At 40.0% G+C, this 18,439-nt stretch overlaps 1 protein-coding gene across 3 annotated transcripts in view; it reads right to left on the reverse strand.

Annotated features, from left to right (window-relative positions):
- Window positions 1-18,439, reverse strand: part of RUS4 (root UVB sensitive protein (Protein of unknown function, DUF647)) — a 258,710-nt gene that overhangs the window by 155,219 nt on the left and 85,052 nt on the right. The gene's annotated exons all lie outside the window — the stretch shown is intronic.

The raw sequence follows: 18,439 nt of genomic DNA on the forward strand, positions 1-18,439 counted from the left end.
TGATAGAGAAGATAAGGGTGGTTATAAATGCCAAGGAGAATGACCCAGATGAATTCTTTTACAGAGAAGTAAAAGATATATTGACCAAAAGGTGGAACAAGATGACCACCCCATTGCACCTTTTGGCCTATGCAGTGAATCCAAAATATTATGTTGCAAAGTTGCTAAGTGATCCAAAAAGAACTGCACCAAGCAAAAAACCCAGAAGTCTCACAAGGATTTAAAAAGGCTTTTAGAAAGCTTTTTGTAGATCCTGAAATTGGGCTTCGGATTCGTGCAAAGTTTGCTCATTTTGTGGGATCAGAGGGTTGGGGTTCTGATATTGATTGTATGCGGGACAAGAGGGCAATGAGTCCAATTGAATGGTGGAACTACTATGGTGGGGAACTTCCACATATCGAAAAATTGACCATCAGGATCTTGTCACAGGTTGCTAGTTCCTCTTCAGCAAAAAGGAACTGGAGTACATATGGCTTCATCCATTCGGTGAAGCGAAATAGATTGGGCTCTAAGAAGGCTGAGGAACTAGTGTATGTTCATTCAAACCTTCACCTTTTGTCACACAAGAGAGACGAATACAAATTTGGGGCCGCCAAATTATGGGATGTGGAACCAAAGTTGCCTGACTTGGATATGACGTTGAATGCCAGGTCTCATATGACTTTGTTTGATGCAGAGTCACCAATAGGTGGATCTTCAAGTGGACATGGCAGCAATGTTCCCACTTCTAGAGAGGATGTGGAACTTCTTAGTGACAGGAATGAAGACATATTTGATGATATGTAAATGTAATTTATGATGGTGTTTTAACTTTTAAACTTTTGAACAACCATATGAATTATGAATAATGATAGTAGACTACCAGTCATAGTTCATTTTGTACTTTGTACTATGTAGTATGCATTATTAATTTTGGTAATAACGTTGTAACTTGTCATGTTGATGATTGAAATTTGAAATAGAAACTTGATGATATGTTGAATCATGAATGTTATAATAATCATTAATGATGATGACAATGTTTATGTTGAATTGATGATGATGATAGATGATAATTGATTATGTATTTTTAGATATAATCTAGATTCTAAAAGAAGAATGGTAATATGAAATTCTTATTTTGTTATATATATGTGTGTGTGTGTGTGTGTGTGTGTTTGCCGTTTCCTACCATATCGTATCCAGATTTTTTGAAAATTTGCTGTATCCATTTCAAACTCCGTATCCATATCCATTCCCATATCCGTTTCAGTACAACTTAGCAGCTGGCATGCATCCAGAGCTGGTATGTTTTCTTTCCTCTTTCTACAGACAGTATGGGCTTCTATCATTACATGTGGAGAAGACAGTGGGGGGGGTGTTAGACAGTATTTTTCTGAGCAGTTGATGGCAGCAGAATTCTCATCATCTTCCCGCCTTCCAGATCCAACCACTTCCATCAGCATGCTACTAGACCTATTGCATACTGCCGTGTTGTCATTATAAAGTAATTCAGTCTCTTGCATAACAAATTGATTTGGTTCGACTATGCCATGTTACTAGCTGGAGGTTGGGGTGCTTGGTTACACGGAAAAAAAACAACATGCCAATCAACCCCAACACTAATCAAGTAAACCCTGGCCAAAGCCTTAGTTGCCCAATTCAAAGAAACTGTTAACATAAAAGTTAATGAACTCATGACAAATAGCACCAAATTAAAAAAATATGAGTAAGCTTACTAACAATAAGCTCATAACTGATAAATGACAGCAGCAACATGGACAAGAATGAATATATAGGACAAAAACATGAACAGAGGGAGAGATAGAGAGCAACCTTGGGTTGTTTTTGCATAGTAAATTCAAACATGCCGCAAGTGCAAGACCAATGTTGTCAAAACATACTGTTTGTATCTGTTTTCCAAAGTGTTGATAGAAGCTCAACTATTAGCAGAGAACTTTAACAGATAGAAAATCAAACCAAACATGCATGAAGTTAATAAGCACCATGAATTGTCACCGAGTGAACTTTACCTGGGACTTAGCAGAAACATCCCCCAAATTATCAGCAACAGCGAAACTTTGGTGTATTGCAGACTGGGCAAAAAGGAAAAGGAAAAGAAAAATTCTTATAACATTTGATGAAGCTCCAAATACAGAGTGCGAAAAGAAAAAGTGTAAACATCAGATTCTTCAATGCTAACTCTTATCAGTTTACACAATATATATTTTTCTAACCATAGAGAAAGAATCCAAGATTCACCTTCAATATAGTAGAGGAAAAGTTAACAAGATCACATTTTCATACCAATGTCATAAATATGATTTCTTGCCTGAATTGATGGTTATGTATCCTGAGCTTGCACTAAATGATGCTTGACAAGTTAAATTACTGTGACTGAAACTCATCGACAATCTCTACAACAGAAAACAATTATAAAAATAGAATCTCAAAAAAACTTCCTATAGATTGTAACCTGTGTAAGGAAACCAACACACACACACACACCCCAGTTCATTTTTAAGCCCCAAGAGTGGGTTAGCTCAATCACTTGAACCACCCACCCAAGGCATGTTTCTGACGGGGAGGCCATAGTTCATTGTTTCAAATCCGGTTAAGTCCCTGGGGTTACTAGCCACAATTCTCACTTGCAGTTAATACGCACTCCACCAGGATATTTCGGGGACATGGGGGGATACTCCAATACCCCACAGTTTTCCTTGAAAAGAAAATGATATCCCAGTCCACGAATGACTTCCTTGATATATTCTTCGGAATATCATTTGGAACATTGGATCTACATTGGGACAATGTTTACCTCGCTGTTTGAGGTTCAGTTATTTGCTTTCTTATTTTCTTTCGTAAAAGCAAATGTCATAAAACATAATAATTCCATACCAGTCCATCTCATAAACCATTACTCTTCCATGGTAGTTTTTCTAAAATATTACGTGTCTTTTTGTGCAGTATTTGCAACTACATATAATAAATGAATGTAGCCCCAGTTTCCTGAGAGAGAAAAAAAATCTACAAAGAAAGCATGTCTAAGTCAAGTCACACTCAATTCAACCATACAAAAGGATCAACTATGAGACAAACTTCCACTTACCTAGTCTATTCAACAAGGATGCCCCTTGGCCCCTTATTTATATTTTATTGCAGCTGATGCTCTAGGATATTTACTTGAAGCTGCTCAAGTACAAGGACAAATAAGAGGGATATCTTTTCCTAGTGGCACACAGATATTAAATTATCATTTTGGCAATGATTCATCTCACGCTATAATTATCCCACAAATCCATCAATGCACAATACATTTCCTTGGTACTTTTGCTACAGTGGTTGGAGCCATTATTGGTGTCACCACAAAATCTAGCAACCTACTACAAAGCCTCACTAGGCAACCTAGGTCTTAGGGAAACAAAGAGATTAGCCACCATTGTCACCTCAGTGGCCTCTCTTCTGCTGTCTTGTGGTCAGAATGTTATCCCCACAAAGGCTTCCCTAGCAAGACTTAAAGGATAGATGACTCAGGATTACTAAGACAAATGATTATCTAGAGATATTGCTAGCAATATCACCTAGAAAGATCTTCAATAAAACAAGGCTCAAGGATGATAATAGCTTAATGCTTATGGAAGAAGGTGTTGGCAAATCCTTGGAGGCCAAGATAAGATTTACAAGTGATCAAGCACACTTTCAACCAACCCCAATAAACTAAGAAAAAAAGTTGTTATAAGTTAGGATTTCGATGATGGGCAGATTTACAGCATGCAAAACCATATCACAGCCAAGAAATAGCCTACAAAGGATAAGATCAACACACTCTTGAAGGCTATAAGGGAGGTAAGCAAAAAATAGGTCAACAAAAAGTTTTTATTGGATAAAAATGTACAAAACAACAAAATAAACATATGATGATAGCCCTAATTTTGATAGTAGGACATGCAATAAATGATAGATTTTGTTTTTAAACATTAATAAATGCAATTCCCACCTAAAGGACAATAACATATAGGTATAAAATGCGATTAGATGCAAAATTTGACCAAACCCTAACCCTAGCTATCATAAAAAGGAGAAAATATAGAAATTTAGAGTGATCAACACAACTAGACTAGTGTCTTTATTCAATTGGGCAATGGAGTCAATTAGATTGAGATCAAAGAATCAGGGCCTTGGATGAAGAAGAGTGGAAGACAATTTGCTTCACATAGAAACCCTAGCAACTTCTTTCATAGGAGATTTAAGGTCAAAGGATGCATGAAAGCAAGTTCTTTTGATGGCTTTTTGAATGACAAATTTTGCATAAACATGTACAAACAAGAGTTCACAAGAGATATTGCACTTCTTAATATGGCACAAGATAAACCCTAATTTCAGAAATTACAAGCCGAATGGAAGAAAATAGCATTAAACTTACTAAGGAATGATGTCAAAAGGAAGCGAAGGTAGCTCAAACAAATTGGAAATTATATCCCCTTGGTCTATTGAAATATGTAACTAGGTTCAGTCTCCATGATGACATATGTAATCATAATTTTATGTATTTGATGTAACGAGAAAAATAAATTTATTATTATTATTCTTGAGGCATGGATTTCATGCTCGAGACATTTATTTTTAGGTCAAGCACCCATTGAGTGCTTCTAGGGCTTGTCATTGAGTCTACAAGTTAATTGAGTCATTGTCATGTACGGAAGACCCATTTGGGCATGTTACATATTGTAAAGAAAATTTATTTGAGTCAAATCTAGATTCAAAGACCCTCCAAGACCATGTCATGGTGCAAAGATCAAGTCGGCCTTCTCAAGTGGACAATTCGGCCTAAAAGAAGCAACTCGACCTAGTAGGAGACCTATATATAAGGGAGACTTTCACCTCACTAGGAGCACTCACTAACTTCACACAAGTTCGATCAAGGAAGAGGAAAATGTGCAAAGAAGATAAGGACAAGAAGAAGAAAAGAAAAGCGAGAATTTTGGACGTGCGAAGAAATCAACACACCTATTGCAGCAGAAAAGACCAAGATGCAGAAGTCAAGTTAAGGCATTAAGAAGTACACCTTGCAAGCTGAATTCTCTAGAAGAGAGAATCAACTCAAGCGAAGAGGAAAGGAGGAAGAAACTACCATAATTTTCTTACGCGGAAGATCTAGGGTTTCTGTAGAAGAAATTGTTGGAGGATGAAGTTGCAGAAGAATATGTTGGGGTGTCAAAGTTGTTGTTCAAGTCGAAGTTGCTAGAAGGATATTTCATCAAGAAAAAGGTTTGGCTTGGTCTTGGAGGGGTCTTGGTCAAGGGTCGTAGGTCTTGGAATTCGTCAATCGAAGTTATATAAGAAGAGAAGAATTCTTGTGGGTTTTCCTCTCAAGTGGAGAGGTTTTGGCCCTGGTTGATCACCTATATCTTGTGTCTTCTTGTCTTATTGTTCTTTATGGTTTGGTAGTTTTTGGATGAAAAGAACATTAAATATAATCAAGTGAAAGAATAAGCTAATTAAGTTAAGTAAAAATACATCACAAGCAGTTATCAAAGTAAGAGAAATCATCTAATTTGTTACCCCTAGATTTCTCAACTTGGTATCAAAGCTAAGGTGACAAGACAAGGAAAGGCAGCGTGAAGAAGGACCGTCAAAAGGAGTATCAAGAAAGGTCAAGACATCAAAGAGGACATTGAATCATCAAGAAGGGATACATAAGGGCCAAACAATCTAAGGAGCATCAAGAAGGACTACTCAAGGATCACACCATCTAGAAGCACTATCATCATCATCAAGGAATCAAGGTGATCTCTCTATTCTTGAGTCAAAGATCACTATCAAAGCACACTTGAAGTAAGACATCTTCATCAAAGAGACATTTTTTATCATCATCATCAAGAATGGCATCAAGTTGAAGATTCCATCATCTAGGAGTATCTTCACTTAATAAGTAAGTATCTTTATATCTATGTCTGAATCTATCAAAATGACTTCATTTTGCAAGGAGAGCAACAAACTGGTTGGGTCATCAAAATTTCTTGCATGGAAGAAGAGGATAGATTTGATCCTCATAGAAAATGAAGTCATTGGAAATGTTAAGGGTTTAATCACTAAGCCTCCAAAGGAAGAAGCTCAAGCTCTAGCCAAGTATATGAAAGGGGAGATAAGGGCTCAAAGGATCCTTATAGAATCCATCAAGAATCCCCTCATACCTTATGTTGCGAAACTGGAGACATTAAAAGAAATCTACGAGAAGTTAGTAGAATTATTCTCCGTAAGCACCGTTGGAGAAGTCATATCTTTAAGGACCAAGCTATACAAGATGAAGATATCAAAGGAAAAAGGAATAGCCTCATACTTTATGACGGTGTCAGAAATACGATAACAACTGCAAGAGTTAGGGGAAATAATTTCTGATAAGAGATGACCACAGTTGTGCTCAATGTACTACCGGAGGAATGGGGCAACTTCATATCAAGCATCTATGGAAAGAAGGAAACGACCCCATTCAGTGAACTTTGGTCATTGTGTAAGATTGAAGAAACCAGGATGAAGGCAAAAAGTGATATGGGATTGTTGACATGGCGAATTTTCGCTATACCAACAAGGGGAACTAACCTGATCGCAAGCCTTAATTAGACCTGCTTTCGTTTGGAATGGCTAGTTCCAACGGGTTTTAAGGGACCCCGTAAACTGTCAAATGCGTTGATAGATTGCTTCCGAGAGGAAGACTTCAATTAAATCAACAAAATAAAACAGCTAACCTATATGTATTAAATCCTATCTACACTACTTCCAACTACTCTGATCTAGTTCTAGCTATCCTAATCTATCCTGCAAGAGTATGACGAAAGAGAGGTTAAACATCATATATGAATCCCAAGTCTAAATGAATCAATTACCGGTCCACATAAGAACAGGTTTGCATCAATTCTAAATTGCAATCCAATCACTCATACAGGAATACACATTCCTTTTATGGAATTAAAGCTTGCAATTGATGTTTAACATAGTTTCGAATCAGTGACTGCTCATGAATTAACCATGATGAAGAATCACATTCAAACAACCAAGGCAAATCATAAACTATAAGTCATCAATGGGCACAAACACAAATCACATTCATATTTATGCTCTCAACAACATCCTGATTCATAACATATAAAGAAGAGGAAAATCAATCTAATAAAAGGCTCCTTCTCCGACCCAAACAGTCTTCCTTACTCACAATAAACAAAAGTTGTTCTGCCAAACAAAAAAAAGCCCCAATCTCCTATCTAGAGGTAATACTTATACAGCTCAAAATGACCCTCTCTCTACTGACTTTTCACCTCCTTTCTTCACATTAGACAGATCCGAACTAACAGAGGAGAATGGTCCATGAGGCCGTTGACACGTCGAAGTCATCTTTGCTGGAGCGTTCTACTTCCCAGGAGAGGGACAGCAAATGACTGCACATCATGTCGTTGCACTTGAGTGGGATGGATATTATGCCATGTGGCATGCCTTGAGGTCCATCTGAAGGGAGTGACATCTTGGTGGATCAGCGCCGTGCTTCCCTTTTGACACAGAGCGTGCCTCCATTATGCGTTGTGGCGGTTCATCCTCCTTTCTGCAGACTACGCTTTTGCAGTATCGACACCGGGGTGCAGAGGTGTCTTCTTGACATACATCGCCTTTATCTGCTACTGGATCCACTCGAATTCGCTTGCAGAGATAATTCATATTAGCAGTGATTATGAAAATATGATAAAAACGCCCAAGAACAGCTCTTGTCATCATTGAAACTTCAAATGATAAGGCGCAATGAAATCAAAAGGAGAGAGCGTGAAGAATCGGCCCCTGGCTTAGCCAATGTCGTGCTGCGACCGAGTCGCAATCGCACATCTCAATGGGCAATCATGTGCCACATCACCCCTACCGGATTTCCTTTGAGAACTTGGATCATGACCTCTTATAGAAAACACAGGAATACAAGGAAAAGACCGCATTTGACTACAAGGCCGGATTTCAAAATTTATAAGCCCGGACGTATAGTCATTAGCGGGTCCGCTTCATTGAATTGGACCTTATGCATGAGCGCTAGACCTCGCCGATAGCGATTCAGCGATGGGGGAGGCGGACCCGATAACATATATGTTCTGTTTAATAAGATCGGCAGGTCCGCCAAATCGCATATCGCAATGTGTGCAAGCCTGGGACCCCGCTGATTGCGATATGCGATTCGGCCGGACCCGATATATATATAGGTTGTGTTTAATAACGTAGCGGGTCCGCTATATCACATTGTGTTTTATATATGATCCCGAGCTCTGCCGAAATGCGATATGCGATAGGTCCCGGACCCGAAATGAATATGTGTTGTGGTCGATAATGCCGGCAGGTCTGGTGCATTGTGGCTGTGTTATGTATAACCCTTGGGTCCTACCGATTGCAATTTGCGACACGATTGAGGACTTAATCACATCGCAATTGTTCATGGTTAACAAACCTTTGCCCTTGATGAAGGCGACGTGCGATAAGTGATAAACGGGTATGTTAAGCGTGTTTTGAGCATTTCCGCTATGAAAGGCCACGACGGGAATAATGATGTGATGGGGGTTTTGTGAGTTAAACAAACAAACGATTATAATAAGGGTGGGGGTGATGGTTTGTGCGGGCACAAGTGTACCATGCATGTTTGTGAAGATTAAAAGGTCCCGATGAAGGGAGTGAATAAAGGGCTAGGCTAGGTTACGAATGAACTATGCAGCAGAGATTTATTAAGGGGGCCTTGACCATTTAGAAATTGAAGATTTGGCTTTCCAAAGAGTTAAAATCCTTGGGATGAAACAGATCATTCGAAGGAATGCAAGATCAACTTCTAGGGGACCCATTCAAAATTGCTACTAGGGAAAATTTTAATAGGGTGTTGGTTGTGGCCACAACAAATGGCGAACCGTTGGGCGAACCAGTTATCTCTGTTTTCAAACAAACCTCAAATCAATAAAACATCAGGGTGTTAAAGATAAACTCGAAATGCAAACTACATAGATGAACAGACATGGGTTCCACTTCAACATTAATTGCTTCAGGTGGGATAAAGACAAATAGCTTCTACTTACTGATAAGGCTTTGACAGGCATTCTCCAATGGTCATATTATGGGGTTTATTGACCTTCCTTTACTTGTTTCCCACTTTCAAAATCCTTTTGGGGCCATCACTGGTCTGTCCATACCTGTTTAGTTGTGTACCTCAACTCTTGATGACTCATCAAACTTGATGTAGAGATGTTTATCTTGCACTTTATATGAGAATTATAGTGCTATATTTTCATTGATTGAATGGGGCGCAGTCATGGATCATGCCATATTTTTAAACCGCTTAAGCAAGGTTGGGCTCGCCGTGTCAATCGGTACTCAACAACAGTGGTTACTCTAACCAGCTTCCCAAACAACCTGTCCTTCCAGATTGGCACAAGGACTTGACATTTCATTTTCTTTTAGATAAGTCCCTCTAGTTTCAGGCACAAGGACTAGAGCACCATTGGATTTGCCACATGGTATACGACAGCGAGTTTAGCCCATGCAAGGAAATTTACTTGTAGACAACAAGTATTGGACAATTTAGTGGTGGATGGGACCAATGGAGAATGACTGTAAACCTTACAGGCAATTATAGGCTAGGTCTGAGTGGGATTTATTCAAAATGCAGCATCCCTCCATGCCAGTCCAGCTGTAGTTACACATTGTTGTTTTATACAAATGCCCCTACAAGTTCCAGATATCTAAGTTATCAACAAATCTTACCCAGTTCTCAACAGATGCCAATGAGTGGCTTGGTTTGAATTCTACAGCTTGTTTTCAATTTCTCATGGGCTGATAGGAAGTTTGTTTGATTTACAAGGTAATGATGGATTCAGAAACAGCGAAATCGTCAGCAGGTTAAGGAGGAAGGGAAAGGCTAAAGGTGGTGAATGAGGGAAAATCTAAGAAAGAAAAAATAAGACGGGAGGACCAAAATTGGTTGGCTGAAAATGACTGTAATTCAAAACAGCAAGAAAATAAACTTTGCAGAAAAACAAAAGGAAAAGACAGAAGTGCAACTAAACTAACAGCAAAGCTAAAATGAATCCTATCCTACTCTGGAGGTAGCCATCGTGTGGTGGCTACTGGAAGCTACTGGAAGGGTCGCTTGAGATGCTGGCCATTAACAGGGAGTTTCTCAATTTCTCCCTGTGAAGTTTTCAATTTGTAAGTTCCCTGACCAATTTTTTCCATAACGCAGCATGGGCTTAGCCATAAGTGTTGGAATGTTGTCTTACGTTGATCCCCATTAGACACCAATACTCGATTACATCCTGAAAACATATCTAATGAGGACAACACTTCAGACCCAGCGACGCACAGAAGAATGTGTTTAGAAGGGATAGGGTAGCTATCTTTCTGCGATGCTTGCTTCAGGTTTCTGAAATTGAAATACAACCTAATGTCTCTGATTTTATTCCTTACTCGCACGAGATTGGCTACCCAAGGACATGTATGACCAGAAAGATGATTTCACCATCTAGCATTTTGTTAAACACTTTCTTCACCAACGGTCCTGGGCCTAGATGCATCTTAAGAAGCTTTTGTTGGTAGGGCTTAACCTCCTCTTTACTCCCGTTCATAAGCTTGTCGTCATCGAACACCCGCCAATTTGAGATGTCATCAAGCATGGATGGTCTAAAAATCAATTCAATATAACATTTATTCATTTTCAATCTAAAATCAAGGAAAAATTTTGTAGCCATACCAGCCATCAGATCAGCGTCTTGGTTTCGCCATCGAGGTATATGTATGATATTAGAAGAATCAAAACTATTAATTAAACTCCATACCTCATGTTGGTATCTTTCCAAGTATGGTGAATTATGATGTATCATTTCCCTCACCTGGTCCACGATTGTTTGTGAGTCACCAGAAGCTTTGAGATTTCTCACCTTCATATCAAGGGCCCTTTTCAAGCCCTATAGCAAGCCTCTGTATTCTGCCGTGTCGTTGGTGCACATGGACTCCAATCGGCTGGCCATCGAATGTTGGTTCCCTTGTGGGTCCATAAGAATGCTCCCAGCACCTGTGCCTTCAAGGCAGTTAGAACCATTAAAATAGAGTGTCCAAAAATTAGAGTCTAACGTTACATTAACTGAATTACTTCCCACGAGACTAGTTTTATCATCTACTATATTACAGGGTGGTTTGTCAGTTGGACTACGGGGGAGAGCTTCCAACCATGTGTTTATTGCAGTTCCTTCACTTGTTTCAGCATGGAATTTCCCAAAACAGGTTTCTGTGGCACAAACATTGAAACTGTAATTCCCAAGGATAGAGTTGGTAAACATTACAAGTTCATTGGGAGCATTTATATCCGTTACCACATACTTCATGTATTTCTCACAATCAACTCTCAGCATATCACCCTTCCCCTTCTAAGGTAGCAAGAGATGGGACCAATCAGTTGAGAAATATCCATTCAGTTTTGATGACCAATCCCTACTGAGCAACATTCCATAAGCCTCGGGTATGTCGACTACCACTATGTCAACGACTTGTGTGTATTGTGGTTTAGCAGCCATCCAAATCAACACATCTTTTAACTCCCCAATTACTTTCACATTTGTCTTGTCCAATTGCATAATCCGAGTCCCCGTTTTCTCAAGTATAACATGCAGTCTTTTGGCAACAACATGAGGCATAACAGTGGATGAGGCACCAGAATCTACCAAGCAATTGTGCACATTCATGTTGAAGATTTCAAATGTGATAAGGAAAGGTGGAGTCATGGATTTTGATCTCCTCCCTATCATGGCTGCACTGACATCTTGGGGGTTTCGATTCATTTTGGACAGAGTGGCTCCATAGCTGCTGGCTTTTGGGCTGTGCTGGGAGTACTAATAGGTCTGGAGACTGACTTATGAGTTTGGCTACTCAGGACAGTGGGAGTTTTGTAGTTCCGCTCATTCATAGCTCTCAATAGCGAATCTCTTTGCTGTGTTAATATCAGCAAATCAAAGTGTGTGATATCAGCCCTAGATTTCTTAAGATCATCTACAATGTTGTAATCAATGTTATAAACAGGGTAGGGCAGAGTAAACATATCAATTTTGTTGTTCTTAGGCGGGAGTTTACCATTTTGGGTCATCTTCGTTGCAGCCAGGGACGTATTCTCTTTCTCTAGATAGTTCGCGACTGGTGTACTCTTGGAATCGCCACTAGGTTTACCCTTCTCAACAAGGACCTTGGGAGTGGATGCTTTCAAAGGGCGAGTATCTTTCTTTGTCTGGTCTACAAGCTTCATGGTGCCTGCAAGTGGCCCTTTGCTTCGTGCGTGGATTTCATTAGCGTTTATTTTTGTCGTGCTACCTCCTTCATCGTCATCGTTCTCATTAGTGTGGAAATCCCACAGTACATTGATTTGGGATTCTTCTTCCGAAGGCTCTTCTACTTGGTATTCCTCCTCATCTTCTTATTCTGGCTCTAGCTCCACTATAGGTTCTTCTTGGTTGAGGAGCGATCCGATAAGAGCCAACTCTTCTGTGTTTAAATTCCCTTCATTGGGTGGAGCAGGCAGCGCAAGTTGACCATGCCCACCTTCTGTTTTCTTACGATAGAAAGGCTTGAAGGGCTTTCTATTGTTATAGTCTCCTCCACTACCACTAGTACTCTCTCCATGATTCCTTTTCATATCGATGACTGTGTTTGTTAGTTTCTTAATGATCCGATGCAAACCTTCCACATCCGTGGTGTCCTTTTCTTTGGTTTCAGCCCCTTTGGTATCACTCCCATTATTCTTCTTGGATGCTTGAGAGGCTTTCTTTTCTCCGGTTGTAGGGTGGCATGCTGTGAGACTGAGCATTTCATTCTCGACCTTTACTACTTCATCAATAGCACCTTGCAAGGTCTGCGCGTTACTCCTTTTGACCCACATCGCAGTAGGGACAGGGAGAGCAGTGATGTAGAATTCCATGAGCACCTCTTCTATGGGTCTGGCGGTGGCCAAGATTCTGTTGAACAAGGTGTTGAACCGGATATTGAAATCCTTAACTTTCTCTTTGGTTTCCATTTTCAAACGGGATAGTTCTAGGACTAAGGCAGCAGGGGTTTTGTCATCACCATACTTGTCTAAAAAGGCCTGTTGAAAGGCAGCCCACGAGGTGATCGATCCGGTTCTCAGGCTAAAGTACCATGTGGAGGCCGAGCCAATCAGAGTCAAAGGGAATAAGCGACATACCACATCCTCATCGGCTACCCCCAACATGCGCACAGCCAGGAAGAAAGAGTGAATATGGTTATCAGCAGTGTCTCCCCGCTCAGGGTCAAATTTGGGCAGTACTCTTTCTGCATTTTTGGGTAAGGCATGCTGCTGTTCAAGTACCGCTACGGCATCCTGTGCAAGCCAAGGAGGGAGTGCTCCCGGAGGAGGTGGAGGTCGATTCCCACCAGGAGGAGGTGGTGGAGGTTGATTCCCACCAGGAGGAGGAACGTTAGCCATATTATGGATAGGGAGGTTCTAGTTGAGGGTTTCTTCGTTAGGATTTTCCAAATTAGGCCAGGGATTGCCTTTAAAAGGGGAATCCTCAGGAATTTCTTCCCAAGGAGAGTCAATACTTTGCAAAGAATCAAGCACAATATCTTCAAGAGAAGGGGCTGTAGAGGTTTCTTCGTTTATGTGATAGACCCTTGGCTTTCTTTTTGCTATCGGAGGTAATGACTGAAAGATTGGGAGCTGTGATAGGGAACGAGCATAAGCTTGAGTAAGTCTTCTGACTGGTTGTCCCTGAGTGACAAGGTACTCCCATAGTGTCTCTTCTTCGAAATGAGGCTTTTCCGAATGAGAGGAAGGGTCTTTTTGACCTTCACAATCCATGTATTAATCTTCTTGAATCCATGCGTGGCACTTATGGATGAAATCTTGAAAAGCTGTGGAAGGCGGTTCAGGCCCTCCTTCTAGCGCCAATTTGTTGACATGGCGAATGTTCGCTATACCAACAAGGGGAACTAACCCGATCGCAAGCCCCAATTAGACCTGCTTTCGTTTGGAATGGCTAGTTCCAACGGGTTTTAAGGGACCCCGTAAACTGTTAAATGCGTTGATAGATTGCTTCCAGGAGGAAGACTTCAATTAAATCAACAAAATAAAATAGCTAACCTCTATGTATTAAATCCTATCTACACTACTTCCAACTACTCTGATCTAGTTCTAGCTATCCTAATCTATCCTGCAAGAGTATGACAAAAGAGAGGTTAAACATCATATATGAATCCCAAGTCTAAATGAATCAATTACTTTTCCACATAAGAACAGGGTTGCATCAATTCTAAATTGCAATTCAATCACTCATACAGGAATACACATTCCTTTTATGGAATTAAAGCTTGCAACTGATGTTTAACATAGTTTCGAATCAGAGACTGCTCATGAATTAACCATGATGAAGAATCACATTCAAACAACCAAGGCAAATCATAAACTATAAGTCATCAATGGGCACAAACACAAATCACATTCATATTTATGCTCTCAACAACATCCTGATTCATAACATATAAAGAAGAGGAAAATCAATCTGATAAAAGGCTCCTTCTCTGACCCAAACAGTCTTCCTTACTCACAATAAACAAAAGTTGTTCTGCCAAACGAAAAAAAAGCCCCAATCTCCTATCCGGAGGTAATACTTATACAGCGCAAAATGACCCTCTCTCTACTGAATTTTCACCTCCTTTCTTCACATTAGACAGATCCGAACAAACAGAGGAGAACAGTCCACGAGGCTGTTGACACGTCGAAATCATCTTTGCTAGAGCGTTCTACTTCCCAGGAGAGGGACAGCGAATGATTGCACATCATTTCGTTGCACTTGAGTGGGATGGATATTATTCCATGTGGCATGCCTTGAGGTCCATCTGAAGGGAGTGACATCTTGGTGGATCAGCGCTGTGCTTCCCTTTTGACATAGAGCGTGCCTCCGTTATGCGTTGTGGCGGTTCATCCTCCTTTCTGCAGATTACGCTTTTGCAGTATCGACACCGGGGTGCAGAGGTGTCTTCTTCACATACATCACCTTTATCTACTACCGAATCCACTCGAATTCGCCTACAGAGATAATTCATATTAGCAGTGATTATGAAAATATGATAAAAACGCCCAAGAACATCTCTCGTCATCATTGAAACTTCAAATGATAAGGCGCAATGAAATCAAAAGGAGAGAGCGTGAAGAATCAGCCCCTGGCTTAGCCAACGTCGTGCTACGACTGAGTCGCAATCGCACATCTCAACGGGCAATCATGTGCCACATCACCCCTACCAGATTTCCTTTGAGAACCCGAATCATGACCTCTTATAGAAAACACAAGAATACACGGAAAAGACCGCATTTGACTACAAGGCCAGATTTCAAAATTTATAAGCCCAGACGTATAGTCATTGGCAGGTCCGCTTCATTGAATTGGACCTTATGCATAAGCGCTAGACCTCGCCGATAGCGATTCAGCGATGGGGGAGGCTGACCCAATAACATATATGTTCTGTTTAATAAGATCGGCAGGTCCGCCAAATCACATATCGCAATGTGCGCAGGCCTAGGACCCCGCCGATTGCGATATGTGATTCGGCCGGACCCGATATATATATAGGTTGTTTTTAATAATGCAACAGGTCCGCTATATCACATTGCGTTTTATATATAATCTCGGGCTCTGCCGATATGTGATATGCGATATGCGATAGGCCTCGGACCCGAAATGAATATGTGTTGTGGTCGATAATGCCGGCGGGTCCGGTGCATTGTGGTTGCGTTATGTATAACCCTTGGGTCCTGCCGATTGCGATTTGCGACGCGATTGAGGACTTAACTGCATTGCAATTGTTCATGGTTAACCAGCCTTTGCCCTTAATGAAGGCGGCGTGTGATAAGTGATAAACGGGTATGTTAAGCGTGTTTTGAGCATTTCCGCTATGAAAGGCCATGACGGGAATAATGATGCGATAGGGGTTTTGTGAGTTAAACAAACAAACGATTATAATAAGGGTGGGGGTGATGGTTTGTGCGGGCACAAGTGTACCATGCATGTTTGTGAAGATTAAAAGGTCCTGACGAAGGGAGTGAATAAAGGGCTAGGCTGGGTTACGAATGAACTATGCAGCAGAGATTTATTAAGGGGGCCTTGACCATTTAGAAATTGAAGATTTGGTTTTCCAAAGAGTTAAAATCCTTGGGATGAAACAAATCATTTGGAGGAATGCAAGATCAACTTCTAGGGGACCCATTCAAAATTGCTACTAGGGTAAATTTTAATCGGGTGGCGGTTGTGGCCACAACAGGATCAAATGAACAAGTTCAAGCATTTGCTACCATGGACAAGAGAAAAGGAAAATTTGGGAAAAAGAAGAAGATCGATATGTCAAAGATCCAATGCTATGGTTGCCAGGAAAATGGGCACTACAAGAGAAATTGTCCTAAGCTCAAGAAGGACAACAAGAAAAGGAATGAAACCCATACCACCGAAGAAGTGGAAGAACCTGAGAAGAAGAAATCAAAGGAGGGAGTGAAAGATCTCTACTATGACTGAGATAATCTCCTTCACCTTGTTCTTTTCAAGTTTTTGTAAGATAGCTATCATAATAGAAAGCATTGTAAGTATGATAGGATGCACCATAGTAGGAGATGGTATCATACGATTGAAGCAAGAGCTCGTGACATCATTGAAAGGATAGTTGAAGTAGAAGTCTACATGGTTGTAGCAGTCATCATAGAAAGGAAGTAGCTCTTGGTAACCTCATTAAGAGCATAAGTAGTACATATAGTTAGAAGAAAGTCATCTAGCATGATAGAGGATAAAAAGAGTTCATCATGCATCATCATCATTAAGAAGGAGCATTTGCAGAATGAGGATAATCAAGATCCTTCGTTGAAATATTAATTAGAAGGTTCACCTCTACTTGGAAGAAGCAAGTGTCTCGCTGATCATTCCACCTCGTGTGGGATCCATAGTTTAGAAGGACGATGGTATGGTGACAAAGAAGTGCAACATGTCAAGATGGTTGTCCATTTATGTTTATTTTAATAAGGAAATTAATAACTGAATTTACTTATTTAAATAAATTATGCCCTTCGTAGTCAAACTAGCCGTTTCCTAGTCAAATCTCACTGTTATCATTTTAGCCGTTACCTAATCTGGAAATTTGGTCATTGGATATTCTGCCCGATCTATTTATAATGCATAGCAAGATCTGCTCATTCAACTTGTCCTGACGATGAACCACACTGGTTGGTTCGAAACGCATCGACAAAAATATCTCTATGTGATTTTTGTCGAAGATTCTTCTCAAAATTGATATGGATCACAGAAGCCTAAATTCATTAATGGTTGAAGTACTTCTAATCAAGGAAAGGAAGCTACCGAAGGAAATTTAGATGACCAAAAAGGAGAAAAGAGGTTTGTATATATTTGACAGATTAAGTCATGTCATCATATAGTTGCAGATAGCATGGGTAAATGCTCTACCTCATGGGCATGATCAAAGAAATGGAATCTCTTTGTTATGAATAAAATATATAGGAAATAATGTAAATGACAATAATCATGAATAATTATTAGTTAATTAGTAATTAGGTTGAAGAGTCATGCCTAAATGAGACATGACTCTCCATGAAGAGAGACCTGCTTAGTTTATAAGCAAGCCTCTCACTCTCATTTTATAATCATTCTTATTCACACATTTAATATATAATATTTGTATCCTCATGGATATCTTTATATTCCAAATCTTCTGGAGTAATTAATTTGAAGAAGGAACCTTGTTCGCTTCATTTGGTATCGGAGCCACATTTGGTTAGTCACTAGGCCTTTAGCCATCAACCTATCGTCAACTGTGTCGCTGTCGTGATTCCAGTGTTTCGCAACTATTTTTGGAGTTTCTCCAGCTTGTTGTTAGGCCCTTGGCCATTTAAAAAAATATATATATCAATCAAAAAATAAGAGAAAAAAAAATATCAAGAAAAAAAAGTGAGAATACAAAGGAAAAAAAAGTAGTATAAAAAATAGAATAAAAAAAATCAACATATATTATATATAAAAATAAAAATAAAAAGTTAAAAAACAAATATATATAATAATAAAAAATCAAGTGGCTCTACCTCCGTCGAAGTCGCAGTTTCGTGAGTGTCGCCGCTCCTCCAAATCATTGCAACCACCATCGTAGCGTCGCCTTACCGCTAACCCGGATACATCGCAGCCCGGGAGCCTTACATTGCCGAATTTTGCCTTTTGACCGAGCAATTTCAACCACTGTAGCCGTTTTTCATAGCCACATCCACAAGCAATACAAAAATTAATCGTTGTTGACCAGACAACACATAATTGCAAATCAATTCGTCCGCCAACTCTCAACCTGCGACTCTTCTCGACCATCAAACCTGCGCGTCGTCGTTCCATTAACCTTTCTGTTGAATTTTCTA

This window comes from Pinus tabuliformis, chromosome 6 (assembly GCF_031772625.1).
Source record: "Pinus tabuliformis cultivar Carrire ecotype Pingquan chromosome 6, CPIR1, whole genome shotgun sequence".
Lineage (NCBI taxonomy): Eukaryota > Viridiplantae > Streptophyta > Pinopsida > Pinales > Pinaceae > Pinus > Pinus tabuliformis.